The sequence below is a fragment of the Callithrix jacchus genome, chromosome 17, assembly GCF_049354715.1.
Source record: "Callithrix jacchus isolate 240 chromosome 17, calJac240_pri, whole genome shotgun sequence".
In the NCBI taxonomy this organism is placed as follows: domain Eukaryota; kingdom Metazoa; phylum Chordata; class Mammalia; order Primates; family Cebidae; genus Callithrix; species Callithrix jacchus.
The window spans coordinates 42419251-42443943 of NC_133518.1; the positions used below are offsets into that span (position 1 = coordinate 42419251).

General features: G+C 39.0%; 1 protein-coding gene and 2 non-coding genes across 23 annotated transcripts in view; 1 reads left to right on the forward strand and 2 right to left on the reverse strand.

Moving 5' to 3' along the window:
• The window catches only part of TFDP2 (transcription factor Dp-2), a 174827-nt gene that overhangs the window by 3196 nt on the left and 146938 nt on the right, over positions 1–24693 (forward strand). The window lies entirely within an intron of this gene.
• LOC118149029 (U6 spliceosomal RNA) lies at positions 1183–1284 on the reverse strand. The gene has a single exon (XR_004736199.1). It is a non-coding gene; the product is annotated as a U6 spliceosomal RNA (small nuclear RNA).
• LOC118148996 (U6 spliceosomal RNA) lies at positions 15680–15782 on the reverse strand. Its single transcript, XR_004736173.1, has one exon. It is a non-coding gene; the product is annotated as a U6 spliceosomal RNA (small nuclear RNA).

Sequence of the window (24693 nt, forward strand, 5' to 3'; positions counted from 1 at the left end):
TAAATTAATGTGTATATGTAAGTCATTTAAAATGGGTTGTGACATCCAAGTGCTATGTATATATGATACCTATTTTACTATTGGTCTTGTCAACTAAAATTGTTGAATTATTTTGTTCGTGCTCTCTCAGTTCTGAAAGTCATAATCTCTCAATTCTTTATTTTTATTTATTTATTTATTTTTTTGAGACGGAGTTTCACTCTTGTTACCCAGACTGGAGTGCAATGGCACGATCTCGGCTCACCGCAACCTCCGCCTCCTGGGTTCAAGCAATTCTCCTGCCTCAGCCTCCAAGTAGCTGGGACTACAGGCGCGCACCACCATGCCCAGCTAATTTTTGTATTTTTAGTAGAGACAGGGTTTCACCTTGTTGACCAGGATGGTCTCGATCTCTTGACCTGGTAATCCACCTGCCTCAGCCTCCCAAAGTGCTGGGATTATAGGCATGAACCACTGCACCCGACCAATTCTTTAATAGAATATTTTTTGGTAGGACTTTACATGTATCTGCATTAAATTTTATTTTGAAAGATTGCTTCCAGTCTGTTGACATTAAAAAAAAAATCCTGATTTGGTCATCTAGTAAATATTAACCTGTGCATTTGATAAACATATAAGTTGGATAATTTTGGCATTACTTTCATGCAAATTTTTTACCAAAATGCTGTGTAGGCAGGGCTGAGAGCAGAGTTCTTTACCTGCTAAAGACCTCTCTTAAAAGTAATAAAAATTATTAATTCTTTAGTTCAGGTTGGTCAGCTAATTAGAAATTTAGCTAATTTATCATCATCTACCTCATGTTTCCAAGTTCTCACAAGGAATATATGAGGAACTTTGACAATTAACTTACTAAAACCCAGATTTTTTATGCCTCATTTTTTAACCCTATCAGTTTAGTAACTGTAAGGAAAAGAGCTTTAACCTATCCTTACTTATCCTTAGTGAAACTATACTATATTCCAGTAGCATATGTTGATTACTACTTTTTTGTCTTTTTTTTTTTTAATCAGAAAAGGATTTTTTTTTGAGATGGAGTCTCTCTCTGTCACCCAGGCTGGAGTGCAGTGGCCCCCTGGATTCAAGCAATTCTCCTTCCTCAGTCTCCTGAGTAGTTGAAACTACAGGCGCTCACCACCACGCTTGCTGATTTTTGTATCAGAAAATGATTTTTTAATTCAAGTAAAAAATGTGGAATGCTTTATGAATTTGTATGTCATTATTGCTCAGGGGCCATGCTCATCTGTGTTTTGTTCCTGTTTAGTATATGTGCTGTTAAGGGAGCACTGATAACTGCTTTTTCTAAGTGGTCACTAACTTCTCTTAGTAATGATTCTAGAATCATGTCTAGAATTACATTTAACTTCAACGATCAATAGTTGGCAGGATCTCATTTCTCTTGTTTTGAACACGAGTACTACATTTTTCTGTCTTCAGTCTTCTGGCAACCTCTCCTGCTCACCATAGTCCCTAAATGATTGCCAACAGCTGTGTGGAATTTTATCTGGAGCAATATGCCTTGTTGAAAGTTTACTTACAGCAGTTAGGAACCATCTTTAATCTTCATGTTCATATTGAGCTTTCATTTCTGCTAATTCATTGCTACATTTATTAAATGCACATTTTACACAAGATAACAATGCTTGTTTTACCCGATCCAATCCGAAGGGAATTTTTTGTGTTTTTTTTTTTTTTTTTTTTTGAGACGGAGTTTCGCTCCAGTCTTGTTACCCAGACTGGAGTGCAATGGCACAATCTCGGCTCACCACAACCTCCGCCTCCTGGGTTCAGGCAATTCTCCTGCCTCAGCCTCCCGAGTAGCTGGGATTACAGGCACGCGCCACTGTGCCCAGCTAATTTTTTGTATTTTTAGTCGAGACGGGGTTTCACCATGTTGACCAGGATGGTCTCGATCTCTTGACCTCGTCATCCACCCACCTTGGCCTCCCAAAGTGCTGGGATTACAGGCGTGAGCCACTGTGCCCGGTTGGGAATTTTTCTTAATAAAGATGCCTAAAGCAAAAAGGTAATGTACATCTATTTCTCTCTGTTACTACTGTTATTAATATTACTGTAGTCTGGGCCACCATTCCTACTTTAGTGGACTGTAGTGATAACTTCCTGTTCATCTTCCTTCTTCCAGTCCTTTTCTGTCTTTGGGCCTTATGTATGGCAGCCAGAGTCATCTTTGTTTTAAAAATGCATGTATGTTTTAAAAGTCGTTTCTGGCCAGGTGCAGTGACTCATGCCTGTAATCCCAGTGCTTTGGGAGGCTGAGGTGGGCAGATTGCTGAGTCCAGGAGCTCAAGACCAGCCTGGGCAACATGGCGAAACCTGTCTCTACTAAAAATACAAAAAGTAGGCGGCTTGTAGTCCCAGGTACTCAGGAGGCTGAGGTAGGAGGATCTCTTGAGCCCAGGAGGTCAAGGCTGAGGTGAGCTGTGATCGTGCCACTACACTCCAGCCTGGGCAACAGAGTGAGACCCTATCTCAAAAAATAATTAAATAAATAAATCAGTGTTTTCTTTCCTAGTGGCATAAGCTGTAATCTAATTAGAATTTTATTTCTGAGCATAGTACTTTCCAACTCTCTTTCTCTATTTTTCTCTTTGCTGCCCTTTTAAATTCAAGCGCCCTGCCGCCGCCCCCTCCCCCCCCCCCCCCCCCCCGCACTGACCCTGCTTTTTATTTTGAGACTGAGTCTCAGCTCTGTTGCCCAGGCTGGAGTGCAGTGGCGCAATCTCGGCTCACTGCAACCTCGACCTTCTGGGCTCAAGTGATTCTTGTGCCTCAGCCTCCTGAGTAGCTGGGATTATAGGCATGTGCCATCATACCTGGCCAATTTTTGTATTTTTAGTAGATGCAGGGTTTTGCCATGTTGGCCAGACTGGTCTCAAACTCCTAACCTCAAGCCATCTGCCTGCCTCAGCCTCCCAAAGTGCTGGGATTACAGATGTGAGCCCGGCCTTTTTTGCCTTTGGTTTTCTTAGGGATGATATGAACCAGCAGCCAGATAGTAGGCATGGAGAGAGATGGTGACTCCCCACTAGTTGGTCCTTGTGTACATTACTCAGAAGACACATATGAAGTGCCTATTATGTTACAGGCACTGTGTGATGCACTAAGTTGACAAAGGGACATGACATAATCTCGTCCCTCAAAGAATTTGAAGTGCAAGAAAAGATGAAATAGGGGAAAGTAGCTTGGAGAAGCCAAAAATGTAACTTATTTTTAGTTGGGTCGTTGCCAGTGTAGCTTCTTTTTTCTTTTTTTCCTAGAGTGTTGTGTATTCATTCAAATATAAGTGAATGATTTGAAAATTAGCCATTATTTTTAATTGATCATTCTTTCACTGTATTTTAAAAAACATACCGGGTGTGGTAGCTCATGCCTGTAATCCTAGCACTTTGGGAGGCTGAGGCAGGTGGATCACTTGAGGTCAGGAGTTCAAGAGCAGCATGGCCAACATGATGAAACCCAGTCTCTACTAAAAAATACAAAAATCAGTTGGGTATGGTGGTGCGCGTCTTGTAATCCCAGCTACTTGGGCGGCTGAGGCAGGAGAATCGCTTGAATCTGGGAGGCAGAGGTTGCAGTGAGCTGAGATCTTGCCATTGCACTACAGCCTGCGTGATAGAGTGAGACTCTGTCTCAACAACAAAAAAATTAAATTAAAAACAAGCTGAGCATGGTGCTTCATGCTGTAATCCCAGCTCTTTGGGAAGAATTACTTTGAGGCCAGAAGTTTAAGAGCAGCCTGGGCAACATTGCAACACCCCATCTCTACCAATGAAAAAAAGCCAGGTGTAGTGGTACGTACCCATTGTCCTAGCTACTAAGAAGGCTAAAGTGGTAAGATTGCTTGAGCCCAAGAATTTGAGGCTGCAGTGAACTATGATCACGCCACTGTTTGGGTGACAGAGCGAGACTGTTTCAAAAAAATTAATTAAAAAATAAAAATACATATAAAATACCATTTCTGTATGTAATCTTATGTCATCGGAAGTTTGGTTGTATTTTAGCTAATTGATTAAATCATGATTAGGAGCTATATTACTCTATTATACTGACTGGTGTACTGTGAACAGAAGAAAGAACATACTTAGATAAGATGTATAATGTTAAACTCAATCATCTGAACTTTTTATATTTTTATAGTTTTAATTTTTGTGAGTACCTAGTTGATGTCTATATTTATGGGGTACGTGAGATATTTTGATATAGACATGCAATGTGGAATAAGCATGTTATGGAGAATGGGGTGTTTATCTCCTTAAGCATTTATCCTTTAAGTTACAAACAACCCAAAAACACTCTTTAAGTTATTTTGAAATATAAAATTAAGGTATTAATGACTAGAGTCACCCTTTTGTGCTACCAAATAGTAGGTCTTATTTATTCTTTCTGTTATTCTGTACCCAGAAACTATCCCCATCCTCCTATCCCCACACTACACTTCTCAGCCTCTGGTAACCATCTTTCTGCTCTCTCTGTCCATGAGTTCAGTTGTTTTGATTTTTAGATCCCACAAATAAGTGAGAGCATGCAATGTGTCTTTCTGTGCCCAGCTTATTTCCCTTGACATAATGATCTCCAGTTCTGTCCACGTTGTTGCAAGTGACTGGATCTCATTCTTTTTTTTTTTTGGAGATAGAGTCCCGTTCTGTTGCCCAGGCTAGAGTGCAGTAACGATCTTGGCTCACTGCAACCTCTGCCTCCTAAATTCAAGCAATTCTCCTGCCTCAACTTCCTGAATAGCTGCGATTACAGGCATGTGCCACCACACCCAGCTAATTTTTATATTTTTAGTAGGGATGGATTTCACCATGTTGGCCAGGCTGGTCACAAACTCTTGGCCTCAAGTAATCTGCTCTCCTCGGCCTTACAAGTACTGGGATTACAGGAGTGAGCCACCGTTCCCAGCCATAGATCTCATATTTTTGGCCAAATAGTACTTCATTGTACATATGTACCACATTTTCTTTATTCAGCCATCTGTTGATGGACACTTAGGTTACTTCCAGATCTTAGCTATTGTGAACAGTGCTGCAACAAACATAGGAATTCAGATATCTCTTCAAAGTACTGATTTCCTTTCTTTTGGCTATATACCCAGCAGTGGGATTGCTGGATCATATAGTAGCTCAGTTTTTAGTATTTTGAGGAACATCCAAATTGTTCTTTATAGTGGTTGTACTAATTTACATTCCCATCAACAGTGTAGGAAGGTTCCCTTCTCTGCACATCCCCACCAGTATTTGTTATTGCCTGTCTTGGATAAAAACCATTTTAACTGGGGTGAGATGATAGCTCATGGTACTTTTCATTTGCATTTCTTTGATGATTATCAATGATGAGCACTTTTTCAAATGCCTATTTGCCATTTGTATGTCTTCTTTTGAGAAATGTCTATTCAGATCTTTTGACCATTTTTTAATATTTTTATTTATTTTTGAGACAGAGTCTTGCTCTGTCACCAGGCTGGAGTGCAGTGGTGCGATCCATTGCAACCTCTGCCTCCCGGGTTCAAGCGACTCTCTTGCCTCAGCCTCTTGAGTAGCTGGGACCACAAGCGTGCGTTACCACACCTGGCTAATTTTTGTATTTTTAATAAAGACAGGGTCTTCATCTCTTGACCTTGTGATCCGCCTGCCTTGGCCTCCATGAGTCACCGTGTCTGGCCTTTTGCCCATTTTTCAGTGGGATTATTTGGTCTTTTTCTTGGAGTTGCTTGAGCTCTTTATATATTCTGGTTATAAATCTCTTGTCGGATAGTAGTTTGCAAATGTTGTGTCCTTTGCTGTGTGGAAGCTTTTTACTTGATATGATTCCATATATTTGCCTTGATTGCCTGTGCTTGTTGGGCATGGCTGAAGAAATTTTTGCCCAGACCAGTGTTCTGGAGATTTTCCCTAGTATTTTCTTGTAGCAGTTCATAGTTTCAGGTCTTAGATTTAAGTCTTTAATCCATTTTGATTTGATTTTTTTTTCTGAGACAGGGTCTTGCTCTGTTGCCCAGGTTGGAGTATGTGGCTTGATACCAGCTCACTGCAACCTCTGTCTCCCAGTTTCAAGTGATTCTTGTTCCTCAGCCACCCAAGTAGGTGGAACTACAGGCATGTGCCACCATGCCCAGCTGATTTTTATATTTTTAGTATGTGTGGAGTTTTACCATGTTGACCAGACTGGTCTTGAACTCCTGACCTCAAGTGATCTGTGTGTCTGTCTTGGCCTCCCAAAGTGCTGGGATTACAAGCATGAGCCACCACGCCCAGCCTGATTTGATTTTTTGTATATGGCAGGTGATATGGGGCTAGTTTTATTCTACATGTGCATATCCAGTTTTCCCAGCACTATTTATTGAAGAGACTGTCTTTTCCCTAGTGTATGTTTTTGGCACCTTGGTGGAAAATGAGTTCACTGTGGGTGTGTGGATTTGTTTCTGGATTCTCTATTCTGTTCCATTGGTCTGTATGTCTGTTTTTATTCCAGTCCCATGCAGTTTTGGTTACTATAGCTCTGTAGTATAACTGAAGTCAGGTAATGTAATACCTCCAGTTTGTTCTTTTCGCTCAACATAGCTTTGGCTATTCTGGGTCTTTTGTGGTTCCATATAAATCTTAGGATTTTTTTTTTCTATTTTTGAGAAGCATGTCGTTGGGGTTTTGATAGGGATTGCCTTGAATCTGTAGATTGCTTTGGGCAGTATTGCCATTTTAACCATATTGATAATTTCAATCCATGAGCATGGAATATTTTTCCATTTTTTGGTGTCCTTTAATTTCTTTCATCAGTGTTTTATAGTTTTCATTATAGAGATCTTTCACTTCTTTGGTTAATACCTAGTTGTTTTATGTGTGGCTGTTGTAAATGGAGTTACTTTTAAAAATTCTTTTTCACATTGTTCACTGTTGGCATACAGAAATGTTACTGAATTTTGTGTGGTGGTTTTGTATCATGTAACTTTACTGAATGTGTTTATCACTTCTATTAATAATACTTTTCTTGTGGAGTGTTTAGGTTTTTCTAAATATAAAATTGCATCATTTGCAAACAGGGATAATTTGACGTCTTCCTTTTCAATTTGGATGCCCTTTATATCTTTCTCTTGTCTGATTGCTCTAGCTAGGACTTGCAGTACTTTGTTGAGTAACAGTAGTGACAGTGGACATCCTTGTCATGTTCCAGATCTTAGAGGAACGGCTCTCTAGTTTTTCCCATTTGTTACGATACTAGCTGAGGGTCTGTCATATATGGCTTTTATTATGTTGTGGTATGTTCCCAGTTTTTTGAGTATCTTAACTTCTTTTTATCATATTTTATTGTAACACCTATATGTTCTTTTGTGACATATTTCATGTTCTTTTGACTTTTTTTTTATTCTTGAGACTAAGTCTTGCTCTGTCACCAAGGCTGGAGTGTAGTGACATGATATTGGCTCACTGCAAACCCTGACTCCCAGGTTCAAGTGATTCTTCTTGTGCCTCAGCCTCCCGAGTAGCTGGAATCACAGACATGGGCCTCCACGCCTGGCTAATATTTGTATTTTTAATAGAGACAGGGTTTCGCCACGTTGGCCAGGCTAGTTAGTCTTGAACTCCTGGCCTTAAGTGATCTGCTGCATCAGCCTCCCAAAGTGCTGCATTACAGACTAAAGCCACCACACCCGACCTATGTTCTTTTGACTTTAAAAGAAATTAAACATATGTAGGCTAAAAGGAAATATGGGTGTCAAGAAATGACATACAGTCTTAAGGTTGTGATGAAAGAAGAGAAAAAAAGCTAAAAGTGTTCCCAAAGGTAGGAAAAATAAAAACATAATAGTTCTGGGCACAGTGTCACAGGCCTATAGTCCCAGCTACTTGTGAGGCTGAAGTGGGAGGATTGCTTGATCCCAGGAATTCAAGGCTGTAGTATGCTGTGATCCTGCCTGTGGATAGCTACTGCTTTCCAGCTTTCCAGCCTGGGCAACACAGTAAGACCCCATATCTTTAAAACAAAACAAAAACCATAATAGCAATAATAGTGACAATGTCAGTTGTTAGTCACAGAACAGGAATACCATGTCTAGAAAAGCCTTTGTACTTTATAGTCAATGATGCTGTAACTTATGATGCTGTTATGAACAGAGATATTGGTATGTCTGGTAAGTTGAATGTGCAGCCAGAAAACTCACTGTGTTTGAAAATAAAAGTAATTTAAAAAAAAAGGAAAATAAAAGTGATAATACATGTCTCTGTCATCCAAGTAGGAAATACAGCACAGATTTTTTTTCTTTTTGCTCAACTGTAGTTATATAATAAAGCATTCTGACAAACTATTAAACAGAGCCTTGATAGACTATGTATCTAGGTTCATCTGTCATCTGTCTGTCTGTCTATCTATCTATCTATGTGTTAATATTAGGAGCCTCTGACTTATTTTCATTCTTCTTCCTGTTTGTATGAAATTCACTGAAGTAATTGACTCAGATTAGCTGTGATTGAAAACAGAGAACTATTACATTAATTTGACTTACTAATTTATGTAAAACATTTTCTGAGTGTTAAAACTCATCTTAAGTACCTCAAAGGTAGAGTAATTCTGAGCCCACCAACTAGTTATTAGGATTCCTATTGCAGTAGGCAGAATAAAGCAATTTTTCATATTGTGACTAATGGCAACTTTGATTAATTTTGCACAGTTATTCTACATCTGTCTTAAGTAACCAGTCTGCTTTTGGTAAAATTTTCATGTCTGAAATAGGAAACTTATAGTTTATATTTTCTAGTACTCATTGTGTATGAATTTTATTGTGTCTGGTAGCTCTCCATGAAAGCGCTCCTGATTGTAACTGCTCTTATTCTTAGCTTTTGGTTATCTTGCACAGATTTCGGTATTTCCTCAAGAAGATAGGAAATCAGGTGGTAAGAATGAGGGAAGTAGGCCAGTTGTGCTTTCTGGACTATTCTGGGCCTAGAATCTCTGGTTTGCCTTTCTGACTTGTTATTATTAATATTTGGCTGCTTTCAATTAAAACAATATTTTTTTTTGAGACAGAGCCTTGCTCTGTTGGCCGGCCAGGTTGTAGTGCAGTGGCAAGATCTCGGCTCACCACTACCTCCGTCTCCTGGGCTCAAGCAATTCTCCTGCCTCAGCCTCCTGAGTAGCTGGGATTACAGGCTTGTGCCACCATGCCTGGCTCATTTTTGTATTTTTATGAGAGACAAGGTTTCACCATATTGGCCAGGCTGGTCTCAAACTTTTGATCTCAGGTAATCTGTTTGCCTTGGCCTCCCAAAGTGCTGGGATTACAAGTGTGAGCCATTGCCCCGACCCTCAATTTAATTTAATTAATTTAATTTAATTTAATTTTTAATTTATTTAATTTAATTTTTAAATTTAATTTATTTTTAAATTTAATTTAATTTTAATTTAATTTTTTAAATTTAATTTATTTTTTAATTTAATATTTTAAATTTAATTTAATTTTTTTAAAATTTAATTTATTTAAAATTTTTTGAGATGGAGTCTTGCTCTGCTGGAGTGCAGTGGCACAATCTTGGCTCACTGCAACCTCTGCCTCCCGGGTTTAAGCAATTCTTCTTCAGCATCCTGAGTAGCTGGGACTACAGGTGTGGTCCACCACACCCAGCTAACTTTTTTTATTTTTAGTAGAGACGGAGTTTCATTATTCTGGCCGAGATAGTCTCAATCTCTTGACCACGTGATCTGCCTACCTCAGCCTCCCAACGTGCTGGGATTACAATCCTGAGCCACTAGCCTAAAATATTCTTAAAAAACCAAAAAACAAAAACTTTCTCCTGTTTTTAGTCCCATTAGCCAGAGGTAAAACCATGGTTTTTCTTTTTAAAGAAAGGAAAAATCAGAACACCTTTGAGGCTGGATGTGGTGGCTTACACCTGTAATTCCAGCACTTTGGGAGGCCGAGGTGGGTGGATCACTTGAGGTTAGGAGTTTGAGACCAGCTTGGCCGACATAGCAAAACCTTTCTCTACTGAAAATACAAAAAAGTTATCCAGGTGTGGTGGCAGGCGCCTATAATCCCAGCTACTCAGGAGACTGAGGCACGAGAATCACTTGAACCTGGGAGGCAGAGGCCACAGTAAGCTGAGATTGCACCACTGTACTGCAGCCTGGCAGCAAAAAACAAAACCAACCAACCAAACAAACAAAAAAACACTTTTGGGCCTGGTACAATGGCTCACGCCTATAATCCCAGCACTTTGTAGGATTGAGGCATGGGAGAGGTTTGAGCCAAGGAGTTTGAGACTGTCCTGGTCTACATGGTGAAACCCCATCTCTACAAACAATACAAAAAATATTAGTGGGGCGTGATGGCATGCACCTGTAGTCCCAGCTACTTGGGAGGCTGAGGTGAGAGGATTGCTTGAGCCTAGAAAATCAAGTCTGCAGTGAGCTGTGATTGTGCCACTGGTCTCCAGCCTGGGCAACAGAGTAAAACTTTGTTTCCAAAAAAATCCCCCTAAAACACTTTTATTTGAATTTGATATATTAAAAAAATCGTATATATAATAATTACACAGCTTGATGAATTTGTCTATTCATGCATCTGTGCCACAGTGTTTTAGTTATAGAGGCTTTAAAATATGTTTTAATGTCTGGTAATTCTAGTCTCGTTTTATTTTCTGTTTTTCTTACATGTTTGTTTTTCCATATCAATTTTAATATCAACTTGTTCAGCTCCATAAAATGGTTTGTTAGTGTTTTTATTAGGATTATATTGAATTTATAAATTAACTTAGAATTTTATTTTGTTTTGTTTTGTTTTTGAGATGGAGTTTCGCTCTTGTTACCCAGGCTGGAGTGCAATGGCGCGATCTCAGCTCACCGCAACCTCCGCCTTCTGGGTTCAGGCAATTCTCCTGCCTCAGCCTCCCGAGTAGCTGGGATTACAGGCACGCGCCACCACGCCCAGCTAATTTTTTGTATTTTTTTTTAAGTAGAGATGAGGTGTCACCATGTTGACCAGGATGGTCTCGATCTCTGGACCTCGCGATCCACCCGCCTTGGCCTCCCAAAGTGCTGGGATTACAGGCGTGAACCACCGCGCCCGGCCCCTATGTTTACATTTATTTCTTATACTGTCTTTTCTGTACTCTTTCTATTCTTCTGTTGTGCCCGCTTTTATATTTTTAGTGGTTGACTTTAAGGTTTTAGTAAGCATATTTAATTTAACACAGTATTTCCTAAACAATACAAGATGCTTGGCATTTTTAAAATTCTGATCAAGCTTTTCTCTTACGTTACTGTTGTCCAGACTGTATTTCTTCCTGTTTCTCATTCCTCTTTTTTCATCTTCTAAAGTTAGTCACTACAGCTCATTACAAATAATGTTTGTTTACATATACTCATACCTTTTTTTATTTTTGTGTTCTTTCTTAAGTTTGTTTTGAATTTTGAGTGATTTTTATTTTCTTGAAATACATGTTTATTGAATGTCTGTTAAAGGTCAACTTACTGAAAATGTCTTTATTTCACCCTCATTTTTGAAGGATAGTTTAGAATTGTATTTTGATATTATTTTCCCTTTGTACTTTGAGAATATTGCTTTACTGTGTTTTTTATTTTAACTGCTGTTGAGAAATCTCCTGCAGTCTAATTGGTCATTTTCTCTCTGCCTGCTTTATTTTCCCTAAATTTTAAATTGTGGTAAAATACACATAACATAAAATTTACCATATTAACCATTATTTTTGTTTGTTTTTCTTTTTGAGACAGAGTCCCACTCTGTCACCCAGGCTGGAGTGCAGTGGCGTGATCTTGGCTCACTGCAACCTCCACCTTGTGATTCTCCTGCCTCAGCCTCCTGGGTAGCTGGGATTACAGCCACCCACCACCACACTTGGCTAATTTTTTGTATTTTTAGTAGAGATGGGCTTTGACCATGTTGGCCAAGCTGGTTGCTAACTCCTAACCTCAGGTGATCCTGGGCAGTCAAGAGCCACTGTGCCCAGCCATCTTAACCATTTTTAAGTACACAGTTCAGTGTTAGGAAGTCCATTTATATTGTTGTGCAACAATCACCACCATCCATCTCCAGAACTTGCATCTTGCAAACTTAAACTCTGTACCATTTAAATGATAATGACCCATTCCTCCTTCCCCCCAGTCCCTGATAACTACCATTTTACTTTCTGTCTCTGTGAATTAGATTACTCTGGGAACCTCGTATATGGGGAATCATAGAATATTTGACTTTTTGTGACTGGCCTATTTCACTTTGCGTAATGTCCTCACAGTTCATCCATGTTTAGTATATGTCAGAATATCATGTCTTATTAAGCTTGATTAATACTCTATGTTTATGCTACATTTTGACGATCCATTTATCTGTCACTGAACACTTGGGTTGCTTCTACATTTTAACCATTGTGAATAATGCTGCTGTGGATATGGGTATAGAAATAGCTCTCTGAGACCTTGCTTACATTTTTTTGGAGTATATACCCAGAAATGTATGGGTATATGTTGCATCATATGGTAATTTTCTTTTTAAGTTTTTGAGGGACTGTCCTACTGTTTTCCACCGTGACTGTACCATTTTACATTCCCACCAGCAGGGCACACGTATTCTAATTTCACTACACCCTTGCCAACACTTGTTATTTTCTGTTTGTGTGATGGTAGCCATCCTAATGGGTGTGAAGTGGTATCTCATTGTGGTTTTGATTTTGCATTTCCCTAATGATTATTAGGGATGTTGAGCATTTTTTCACATGCTTCTTTGCCACTTGTATGTCTTCTTGTAGGAAAGAGAAATTTAAATCCTTTGCCTAATTTTTATTTTTGTTTTTCAAAGATGGGATCTTACTATGTGGTCCTGAGCTCCTGAGTTCAAGTGTTTCTCCTGCCTTGGCCTGCTGAGTAGCTGGGACCACAGGCACAAGTCACCATGTCCTGTAGTTCCAGTTACTCAGGAGGCTGAGATAGGAGGATCGATTGAGCCTATTTTTTAATCTGGTTGTTTGGATTCTTTTAAAAAAATTGTTGGATTATAAGAGTTCTTTATATGTTCTAGATATTAATCTCTTATTAAATACATGATTTGCAAATATTTTCCCCCATTTAGTGGGAGCAGTTTTACTCCGTTAACACTGCCTTTTTTGTGTGGAGTTTAAAAATTTTCGTTGTCTAGTTTGTCTGTTTTTTTGTTGCCTGTGCCTTTAGTATCATTCTCTGTTTTTAAGACCTATTTATTTTTAACATTTTGCTGTGTCTAGGAGAGTTATTTTTGTTTTTTCTTTAATTGGGAGTCATTGCCATTTCTGAATCTGAGGATTTTAGGTGTTACTTCCCCCTCAACCCCTGCCACCCCCAGTTTCTAGAGTCTGTAGCTAGACAGAGACATTTTGTTATTTCTTTGCTGTTGGTTTTTTTTTTTTCTTTTTTTCACCAGCCTCCCTGGTCCACTCCTGCACTGGGAATGTATGAAAAATGGTGGAATCCTTAATACCAGTCCTTCACTTCATGTGGTTTCTGAGGCCTTGTCTACTTTAAGGACATTAAAAGCCAAAAGTCTTGGTTACTCATATTGACAGGTTCCTCCAGGGTCACTGAAAGCTTTACTTTTTTTGTGAGCTTAGCATTTGGCAGACTAATTTATCCAACATTTCTAGATGTTTTATTAAGATGAGTTTTTTATATTATTTAGTTACTGTATTGCCAAAACAGTTGCATTTCTTTTTTATAATTAATTTATTTCCCTTTTATTCTCTTTTTTCTTTTGGAATTCCTTGTAGTTGGACCTCCTGAACTGAAGAACTCTTTACAAGCTTTTCTACTTTAAAAAAATTTCTTTTGTTTTACTTTGTGGGAGATTTCCTACCCTTCCTGTGCTTCCTTCTCCTCCTCGAATCCCCTGCTTCTGTTCTACTTCCCCTGCCTCCCTCTCTTTCTTCTTTCCTTCCTTCTCTTTTTCCTCTTTCTTTGTCTCTCTCTCTCTCCCTTTCTCTTTCCCTCTCCCTCCCTCCCTCTCCCTCCGTGTGTGTCTGTCTGTCTCTCTCTCTCTCTTTCTTTTTTCTTTCTTGTCTGTTAATTTGGTGTCTCCAAATTAACTGTTTTGTTAACTTGGCCTCTTTATTTCACGTTAGAGATTTTCCTCAATTGTTTAGTAAACTTTGGCCATTTGTTCAGATTAAAGACCGAATAAATAAAAAGCTGAGCAAAAACTCTTTGTCCATGGCAGTTGTTAACTGTAAGTTTTACACAGGGTGATTGAGTGATTGAGGTCCTTTCTTTTGGGTCACTTTCCCCTGCAGAGAAATCTCCTAGTCCCAGGCCGATTGGTCTGCATTCTGGAAGCTGGACTGGGGAAGAGGCCTGAGGTCCACTATACAGCATGTAAATCTTCATTTAATCTTTTGCGAGATGATATAATACACAACTCTTTTGTGTACCTGGTTTCTACATCTGACCTGATTTTATGTCCTTAAAAGGTAAACCACTTGTTTCCTGCTGGGATGCAGAAGGGGCAGTTTCTTTCTTTTTTCTTTTTGTTTGTTTTGAGACAGGGTGTTGCTCTCTCACCCAGGCTGGAGTGCAGTGGTGTGAACGTGAGCTTGTTGTAACCTCAAGTTCTGGGACTCAGTCAGTCCTCCCACCTCAGCCTCCTGAGTAGCTAGGACTACAGGCAGACATGTCACTATACTCTGCTTTAAAAAAATATATCTTTGTTGAGGTGGGGTTTAAGTGTGAGCCACTGGGATCAGCCAGAAGGGGCAGTTTCTTAGCTACGTGGGTAAAGACTTCCTTATTCAAACTTTCAATAGAGTCTTTCTATTAACAGCCCCAACTGAGATTGTCACTTTCAGATGGCTTCAATTCCTTTTTTTTTTTTTTTTTTTTTTTTTTTTCCAGATGAAGTCTCGCTGTCTCCAGGCTGGAGTGCAATTTCCATGTCCTGGGTTCAAGTGTCCTCGGCTCACTTCAATCTCCGTGTCCTGGGTTCAAGCGATTCCCCTGCCTCAGCCTCCCGAGTAGCTGGGACTACAGGCACACACCACCACCTAGCTAATTTTTTGTATTTTAGTAGAGACAGGGTTTAACTAGGTTGGCCAGGATGGTCTGGAGGTCCTGATTTCGTGATTTGCCCCTCTCAGCCTTCCAAAGTGTTGGGATTACGGGCATGAGCCACCATGCCTGGCAGGCTTCGATTCTTAATCTTTTGTGATGAGATATGTGTGAGATATATTTTAATTATGTATATATGTTTTATAGATAGTTTGGGAGGCTGAAGTGAGAGAATTGCTTAAGGCCAGTTCAGGACCGGCCTGGGCAACACAGTGAGACCCCATCTTAACAAAAATATATTTTTTTATTAAAAAAAAAAATTTTTTTTTTGGTTGGGCCCAGTGGCTCAAGCCTGTAATCCCAGCACTTTGGGAGGCCGAGGCGGGTGGATCACAAGGTCAAGAGATCGAGACCATCCTGGTCAACATGGTGAAACCCTGTAACTACTAAAAAAATACGAAAAATTAGCTGAGCATGGTGACGTGTGCCTGTAATCCCAGCTACTTAGGAGGCTGAGGCGGGAGAATTGCCCGAACCCAGGAGGCGGAGGTTGCGGTGAGCCGAGATTGTGCCATTGCACTCCAGCCTGGGTAACAAGAGCGAAACTCCGTCTCAAAAAAAAAAAAAAAATTATTTTTTTAATTAAAAAAAAAATATGGAACGCTTCACGAATTTGCATGTCATCCTTGCTCAGGGGCCATGCTAATCTTCTATCATTCCAATTTTAGTATATGTGCTGCTGAAGCGAGCACTGCAAAAAGATTTTCTAAAAATAGCAGAGTGTTGGACAGGTGCGGTGCTCACCCCTGTAATCCCAGCACTTTGGGAGGCCAAGGCGGGTGGATCACGAGGTCAAGAGGTTGAGACCATCTTGGCCACATGGTGAAACTCCGTCTCTACTAAAAATACAAAAAATTAGCGGGGCATGGTTACATGTGCCTGTAGTCACAGCTACTTCAGAGGCTGAGGCAGGAGAATCGCTTGAACCCGGGAGGCAGAGGTTACAGTCAGCCAAGATCGAGCCACTGTACTCCAGCCTGGTAACAGAGCAAGACTGTCTCAAAAAAAAAAAATAGGAGTGTGGTGAAACATGCCTGTGTGTAGTCCTAGTTACTCAGAAGGCAGAAGGTTGAGGTGGGAGATACAGATATCTGTAATATCTATAATACGTTAACATACAGTATTAATACATATCTTACAGATAAGATATAAATAAGATATATCTTACAGGTACATATATCTCTATCTTTAGGGATAGTGGGTGTAACTGTATACCTATATATAATTATATAGGTAGATATATCTACATATATGATATATGTCTTAGATCTATATATATAACATGTATGATTTTGACGGGTTTATCTTTTTTTATCTTTTTACCATTATTTTACTGTATTTTCTTTTCTCTCTTTTTTTTTTTTTTTTGAGACAAGGTCTCACTCTGCCGCCCAGACTGGAGTGCAGTGTCAATAACTCGGCTCACCACAGCCTCCGTCTCCTGGGTTCAAGTGATTCTCCTGCCTCAGCCTCCCGAGTAACTGGGTGGGATTCCACTATTGCCGGCTAAGTTTTGTATTTTTAGTAGAGATGGAGTTTCACCATGTTGGCCAGGCTGGTCTTGAACTTCTAACCTCAAATGATTCACCCACCTTGTCCTCCTAAAATGCTGGGATTACAGGCATGAGCCACCATGCCTGGCCAATTTTACTGTAATTTCAAGAAGGAATGGATAGAGACCTGTGTGTTCATATTTAACTAAAGATACTTATAGTACATTTTAATTGTTATTTCCATGTAAAAATAGTATTATTATAAACTCAGGAATTTTTTCTAAGTTCCTTTCCACTAATGGTTGTTGCAGTTTCACAACTGTAGAAATGAATCCAAAAGGGCAATAAGAGACATGAAGAGGAAAAGCAGGTTAGTAACAAAGAGCAGGAGGCACAGATATATGTATCAGAGAGACTTTGATGAAGTAACATTGCCACCTTCTGGCTTAAAAAAAAAATGTGTTGTTTCTGTTATAAAATTGGGGAACCTGGCCGGGCAGGGTGGCTCATGCCTATAATTCCAGCACTTTGGGAAGTCAAGGCGGGCAGATCACAAGGTCAGGAGATCAAGACCATCCTGGCTAACATGGTGAAACCCCATCTCTACTAAAAATACAAAAAAGTAGCCAGGCGTAGCCACACGCACCTGTAATCCTAGCTACTCGGGAGGCTGAGGTGGGAGAATCACTTTAGCCCAGGAGGCCAGAGGTTGCAATGATCCTGGATTGTGCTACTGCACTCCAGCCTGGGTGACAGAGCAAGACGCCATCTCAAAAAAAAAAAAAAAATCTGGGAATCTGTAGTCCCAGCTACTCAAGAGGCTGAGGCAGGAGATTTGCTTGAACCCAGGAGGTGGAGGTTGCAGTGAGCTGAGATTGTGCCACCGCACTCCAGCCTGGTGACAGAGCGAGACTTCATCTCAAAAAAAAAAGTCTGGGATCCCCATGACTAGTAAGTAGCTAACTTGCATTCTGTGTCAGATTTAGTGGATTTGATCTTGTTTAGTTATTCTCTGTAGTATTGAAGAAACATACTTTTTTGACTTAGGATTTGATTACAGTATAACAAAGTCTTTTCAAGCCCCATAAGAAAGGGTTCTATCTATAATATCTTAAAATCTATCTGTTATTTTAGGTTATTTCTGCTTGCATTAAGAAAACAAATATTATTTATGTGAAGGAAAATATAGAATTTTAAAAATTAAGTTAATTCGTTGCATAGGTAGTTTGTATTCATGGTACAAAATACAAATGGTATGAGAGGCTATGAGTCATCCTACTATTTCATAATAATTAATAAAAGAGAATTAAAATGCCTTTCTCTCAACTAGCCAATTCCTTTACCTTAGAGAGAATCTTTTTATACAGAAAGTAATGTACTACACATACTTCTCTCCAACTTTGTTTTTTTCACAGAACAGTTTATACTGGAGGTCACTCTTTATCAATACACAATGAGCTGCCTCATTTTTTTAGGCCGTGATTTATTTAGCCAGACTACTATTGATAAGTAGTTACGAGTTTTTCAATCTTTTTCTATAAAAATGACACTGTAGTGAGTATCCAGATAGGGTGTGTGTGTGTGTGTGTGTGTGTGTGTGTGTGTGTGTATGATTTCATATGACTCTAGAAAAAGCGCATATAAGGATGTATACGTTTGTATTTGTTTTAGATATAGTGACACTGCCCTCCATAAAAGATTATACTTATTTATTCTGCCATCACTAATGTAAGGCAAACTGTTTTCCCTCATGTTTCTCAGGACAACATACTGGTATCAGTCTTTTTATCTTGTTTTGCAACCTTATTTTACATTTCTCTTATGAGTGGACTGCACGTATTTTCATATGTTTAGAAGCCATTTGTGGGTTTTTGTTTGTTTTGTTTGAGATAGGGCTTCACTTTGTCACCCAAGCTGGAGTGCAGTGGCACAATAATAGCTCACTTCAGCCTTGAACTGCTGGGCTCAAATGATCCTCCTGCCTCAGCCTCCCAAATAGTTGGGACAGCAGGCACATGCCACCACAACCAGTTAGTTAAAAATTATTATTTTTTTTTTGTAAAGGTGAAATCTTATGTTGTCCACTCTGGTCTCAAACTCCTGGCCTCAAGTAGTACTGTCATCTTGGCCTCCCAAAGCACTGGAGTAATCTACAGTGCCCAGCCTATTTGTGTTTTCTGTTATATATTCTTTGCCCATTTTTCTTTAGGCTCTCACTCTTCTATTTATTTTTAGGAGCTCATACTTTATAAGAAATTAAAACTTTATAGAAATTAACTGCGTGATGTTTTCTTTAAATGTAAAAAATATTATGTATGTGCATATTTTGTAGTTATATCAGTCTTTATTTGAACACTTCTGGGCTTGGTGTCATATTTAGATCTTCCACACAGAAAATTAAAAAAATTAACTTCTGTGTTTTCTTGTCTTATCAAAAAAATTATATTGAATTCTGTGAGCTATCTGAAATTTCTTTTGAGTGAGGTATAAATTACGGCTCTAATTAATTTTTTCTGTATGATTACTCAGTTGTCACTTGTCTCAACCTGTCTACTGAAATAACTCACCCAACGCATTCATACCTCACTGATTTGAAGGGTCAGTTAAATTTCTTTGTGGATTTAAGTCTTTTCCTATACTTTTCTGTTGCCTCCATCTATATGCTTTTTCATTTACCGGTGTTCAGTATTTTAATTATTGTGACTTTATGACTTGTTTTAATAATTGCATGAGGTCAGTCCTTCTGTGTTTCCATAATTTTATGACTATTCTTGCTTATTTTACCACATTAACTTTTGAATCAGTTGATCTAATTAAAAGGAAAAGATATTGTTAATTTTATTGTGATTCATTCTATTCATAGATTAACTTGGGGGCAGTTGGTATTGTTAGGAATTTGCATTTTCATAACAAGAAACTTTGTCATTCAAGAACCTGGCATTTTTTTCCTTTTTTTTGTATCCCTATGTATTTCTTGCTGAGTTTCTTCCTGCTTTTTCTTCTATTGTAAATGGGTTAATTTTTTCTATTATTTCTTTTACATAGTTATTATAAGACATGGTTCTTGTGTATAAGTTGCTAATTTGGGGGCATTAATTTTATTATCAGTCATCTCCAGTTGAATCTCCTGGGATTTCTCTGTAAACAATCATAATCATATATAAATAATTATAGTTTTACCGCTTCAGTTCTGCTTCATATACTTCTATCTTTTGTCTGATTGTGTTGATTAGTAACTTATAGAACACTGTTAAATAATAGTGGTGAGTGATAACAGTAGAAATCATTTATTTTTACTTAATGGGATTGTTTATTTAGGTATGCATAATGAAAAATAACATCCATAGATTCTTGAAAAGACATTTGACAAAATTACATATACATTCTTTGTAAAATATAATCCTATTAAGTAATTACTCATCATGCATCACTTTGCATGTCATAGCTTTACATAAATTGACAGGGTGCAGTTGCTCACACCTGTTATCCCAGCATTTTGGGAGGCTGAGGCAGGTGGATCATTTGAGGTAAGAAGCTTGAGACCAGCCTTGCCAACGTGGCAAAACCCCATCTTTACTAAAAATACAAAAATTACTGGGCGCAGTGGCTCACGCCTATAATCCCAACACTTTGGGAGGCCAAGGCAGGCAGATCACGAGATCAGATAGAGACCATCCTGGCTAACTGGGTGAAATGCTGTCTTTACTAAAAATACAAAAAATTAGCTGAGCGTGGTGGCACACGCCTGTAGTTCCACCGACTTAGGAGGCTGAGGCAGGAGAGTCGCTTGAACCTGACAGGCAAAGGTTGCAGTGAGCCAAGATTGCGCCACTGCACTCCAGCCTGGGTGTCAGAGTGAGATTTAACCCCCCCCCCCCGCAAAACAACAACAACAACAAAAATTAGCTGGGCTGTAGTGATATGCGCCTGTAATCCCAGCTACTCCAGAGGCTGAAACAGGAGAATCATTTGAGCTTGGGAGGTGGAGGTTGCAGTGAGGTGAGATCACACCACTGCATTCCAGTCTGGGTGACAGAGAGAAACCCTGTCTCAAAAAAAGCTTTATATAAATTTAATAATATTGTATGTATTTTCAAAATCTATTATATTTGTAAGGTTTATCCATGTTGTTGCATGTTACTGCAATTAATTTTAGTTTCTATTTAACTGCAGTCTGCCCAGATCTCTTCATATTAGAGTACCCATTCTCCAACTGCTTAGACTCACAACTGCATCCCTTATTGGGAATTGCCCTTGGCCCCCCAGTACTGTCTTGCCTAAGGTTATGCTTCTTTTCAGAGGTATCCCTGTGGCTAGTAACTGTGTTGCATGGATGTAAGATCCAACCCAACTTGTGTCTATTTGGGACAATTCCAAAGGGCTCTGGAGCTCCATGCTGTATCAGTTTCTTCCCTAAGCCCAATCCTGTGTTCTTCACTTGTTGCAGGTTTATCTCCCCAGAGCACTTCCCAGGAAACTTTCTGCATGATAGTCTCCCTCTCAGAATCTGTTTCAGAGGAGTGATGCTAACACAGTTGGTATTGGAAGTGATCTTAGGTAGCAGACTAAAATGGGATTTTAGAGATAGGTCTCTTGCTGGCTGGTTGGCAGTGAGGACCCTGTCTCTGGTGGTAGGTAGAGTACAGATAAGTTTGCACTGAATTTATAATTGTGTGGGACCCAAGTGAGTAGGTAAACTTTCAATGCACTATTATTTAAACTGATATCTGTAGACCTGGTTATAAAGTTCTGGATTTTCTTGAGCTTAAGATCCTCTGGTCTGTATTTTTCTATAATGTCTTTCATTAATTTCATTTAAATAAGTGAGTTTTTAGTACTTTGGGAGCAAGGATCCCTTATGCTGACTTCCTACCGAAGTAGGAAGAATTAAGAGAATTAAGAGAATCCTCACAGTATGCAAAGATCTCCAGTATTTTCTTGTAAACTGAAGGGAAAGGTGGCATGGTTGAACACATTGCCCTCAGAGGTCTTATAGACAGGTGGCTGTAACTGATAGGTCTTTTCTTTCCCCTTCTTTAGATTGCCTAGATCAGACTAGAACCCCAGAAATGTCTATGATGAAGTTTTTTTTTTTAATTCATATCCTAATCATATGCTACTCCTGAGTCTTCCAAACCATATAGTCAATCTGTATAGCCTATGGAAGTACGAGGGAGGACCTCTTCTGTGCTCACCTGCTTACAAAAGAATTAGAAGCCGCTTTTAGCTGGCTTAATACAATAGTTGGAGTGATCATAAAGTGCTTAGGTTTCTGCATTAACTCTTCTAGTTTGATGGCATTTTCATCTCGTAATTCTTAATTCTATCATTTTAACTCATTGTCTCTATTACTAATTTAACTAACTCAAGTTAGAACTTGATTCCCAGCCTTCAGCTGAGTTAGAAGCCGTTCCTTTGTGCTTCCATAGTGCTCTGTGTATCTGTCCAGTGTTGTAGTATTGTGGCATGTTATACTGTATGCATTTGTCTTGTTCATTTGTTTGTGAACTTCTTGAAGGCTAGGACTCTGTTATGTCTCTTGGGTAGAGCACAATGCTGGACACATGATGGGCATTGAATAAATCTTTGTTGAATAAATAAAAAGCCTGACTCTGGTCACTCGCCACCACCCCTCCGTTGCTCATTAAAACTTCTGACTTTTAAAAAATTCACCCTGTGTGAGTCTTTCCCAGATCTCCCTGGTGAATATACGTACCTTAAAGCTGGCACGCACACACGTCTAATTCTCTTCTCTGTCATCAGAAACTATTGCTGTCTCCTGCTTGCAGCTGCCTCTTTCATTGAGTTCCCAGTATCTGCAGATGGCTCTGTCTGATGAGCTCATGGGAGAATTTGATTTTCTGTTTTACAATCCAAATAAATTAGTCTGCTATAACCCCAGACTGTTGGTAAAGTAGTCGTTGCAGCTTTAGAATTCTGGTGCCAAAAAGGAGTTATATGCACAGTGAATAAATAGTGTCATGGGGGTATGAACAGTGGTTGTTCCCATCACTACAGCTGCTTGAGTGAGGCATCAGAAACCCCTTCAAGTATATTACTGCTACATTTAGCTATAAAGCTTTTCCCAGCACCTTCAGCTGCCGTAGTCTTCACCTCAGTTATCTTTACATCTTGTTAGTAAAATATCTTAAGAAAGAAAAAGCTGTAAGCAAAGATACTGTGTAATAATAGCTATATGGAGAGTTTCACAAACGCTGGATAGTTGCTTACACAATTTTAGTCACCTGATTCTATTATTAATATTTTTTACTGATGACTTAGCTGATAAATTGTGGGTTCATGTTTATTACTAAAGAATGCTTCCCTTGCTTTCATTTTTTCTTGTTCCTGTTAGAATAATTGTACATATCTGTTAAGAAAACATAACACTGTATCATTAATATCTTTCTTCCTTTTCTCCAGCCCTCCCTCCCTCCCCGCCCCCCCCCAAACCCCCGTCTCTCTTGAGACAGGATGTTGGTGTACTGCCCAGGTTGGAGTGCAATGGCTGTTCACAGGCAAAATCATTGTGCACTGTAGCCTCAAACTCTTGGGCTGAAGTGATCCTCCCATCTAAGTCTCCCAGGTAGCTTGGACAAGTGTGGGCACCACACCCAGCTACATTAATATATTTTTTATGTTGATCAAATGGTAATTCTACATTTAATTTTTTTAGAAATTGCCATTCTGTTTTCTACAGCAGTCAAAACCACTTTTTGATGGCCTTGAAACTCTAAGGACAGCTTGGCAGGATATAATATCTTTGGTTTACATTGTTTTTCTCTTAAGTTTCTTGAAAGTACTATTCTGCTGTTGTCTTGCTTTATATGTTACTTTCAAGAAATACAATGTTGGTCTAATTCCCTTGCTTTTGTAAATAATTTATCTTTTTGCCCAGCTACCCTGAGAGTTTTTTCTTTAAATAATTTTATAAGGGTATGTGTCAGAGTGGATCATTCTGAGTCAGTTGTCTCAAATATCTGGTAGGATCTTTCATTGTATAGATTCAATTCAAGCGTTTTATTGGCAAGTTTTCTTGGAATATACTTTTTTTTTTTGAGACAGAGTCTTGCTCTGTCACCCAGGCTGGAGTACAGTGGCACAATCTCAGCTCACTGCAACTTCCACCTTCCAGGTTCAGGCTGTTCTCATGCCTTAGCCACTTGGGTAGCTGGGATAACAGGTACCTGCCACTACGCCCAGTTAATGTTTTTGTACTTTTAGTAGAGATGGGATTTCACCATGTTGGCCAGGCTGGTCTTGAACTCCTGGCCTCAAGTGATCCACCCACCTTGGCCTCCCTGAGATTACAGGTGTGAGCCACCGTACCCAGCCAGAATGTACTTTTAATATTAATTCTGTTCCATGGTTTTGATTTTTTTCATTAGGGACACCAGTAATAATAATGATCAACCTCCTTTGTGTATAATTCATTTCAATCAATTTCTCTGTTTTTTAAAATTTTATTTTCATTGTTTTCTTGCGTTTTGTTCAATGTCTTTTATTAAGTTTTCATTCAAATCTGTTCTCTCTACATACCTTATAATTTAGTTTTTATTTTTGGTTCAATGCCAACATAAAGCAAAATAAAAAATAATTTAACTTTTATTTCTTTTTTTTTTTTTTTGGGGGGGAAGGAAGGCAGGAAGGAAGGGAAGAAGGACGGTAGGGAGGAAGGAAGGGATGAAGGAAGGAAGGAAGGAAGGGAACTTTCATTTCTTATATGATGTTCATTTCATTTTTTTCTTTCTATTTCTTTAATCAGCTCTTATTCATTTCTTTCTGTTTTTGTCCATTTTGGTACTTAGTGTTTGTACTTCCGATTCAAGGTCTTTTTCATATCCTCAAATTCTTGTTTAAAGTATTTAATCCAGTTCAGAGGATTGTGTTACAGTGTTTTTCAACCTCATGGTTTGTTTTTGGGGAGAAACCATCAGCAGAAAAGCTTTTGTTTGTATTTTCTGACTTTGCGTACATTTGTGTGCATATGGTCTGCTTGCTTGTTTGTTTTTACTCATTTTGTGGACAGAGTTCCTACTTTGAGAGTACTTCTTCTGCCAGTGTGTTCTCTTTTGTGAAGTTTCTTTTCTGAATTTGTAGTGATGATGGT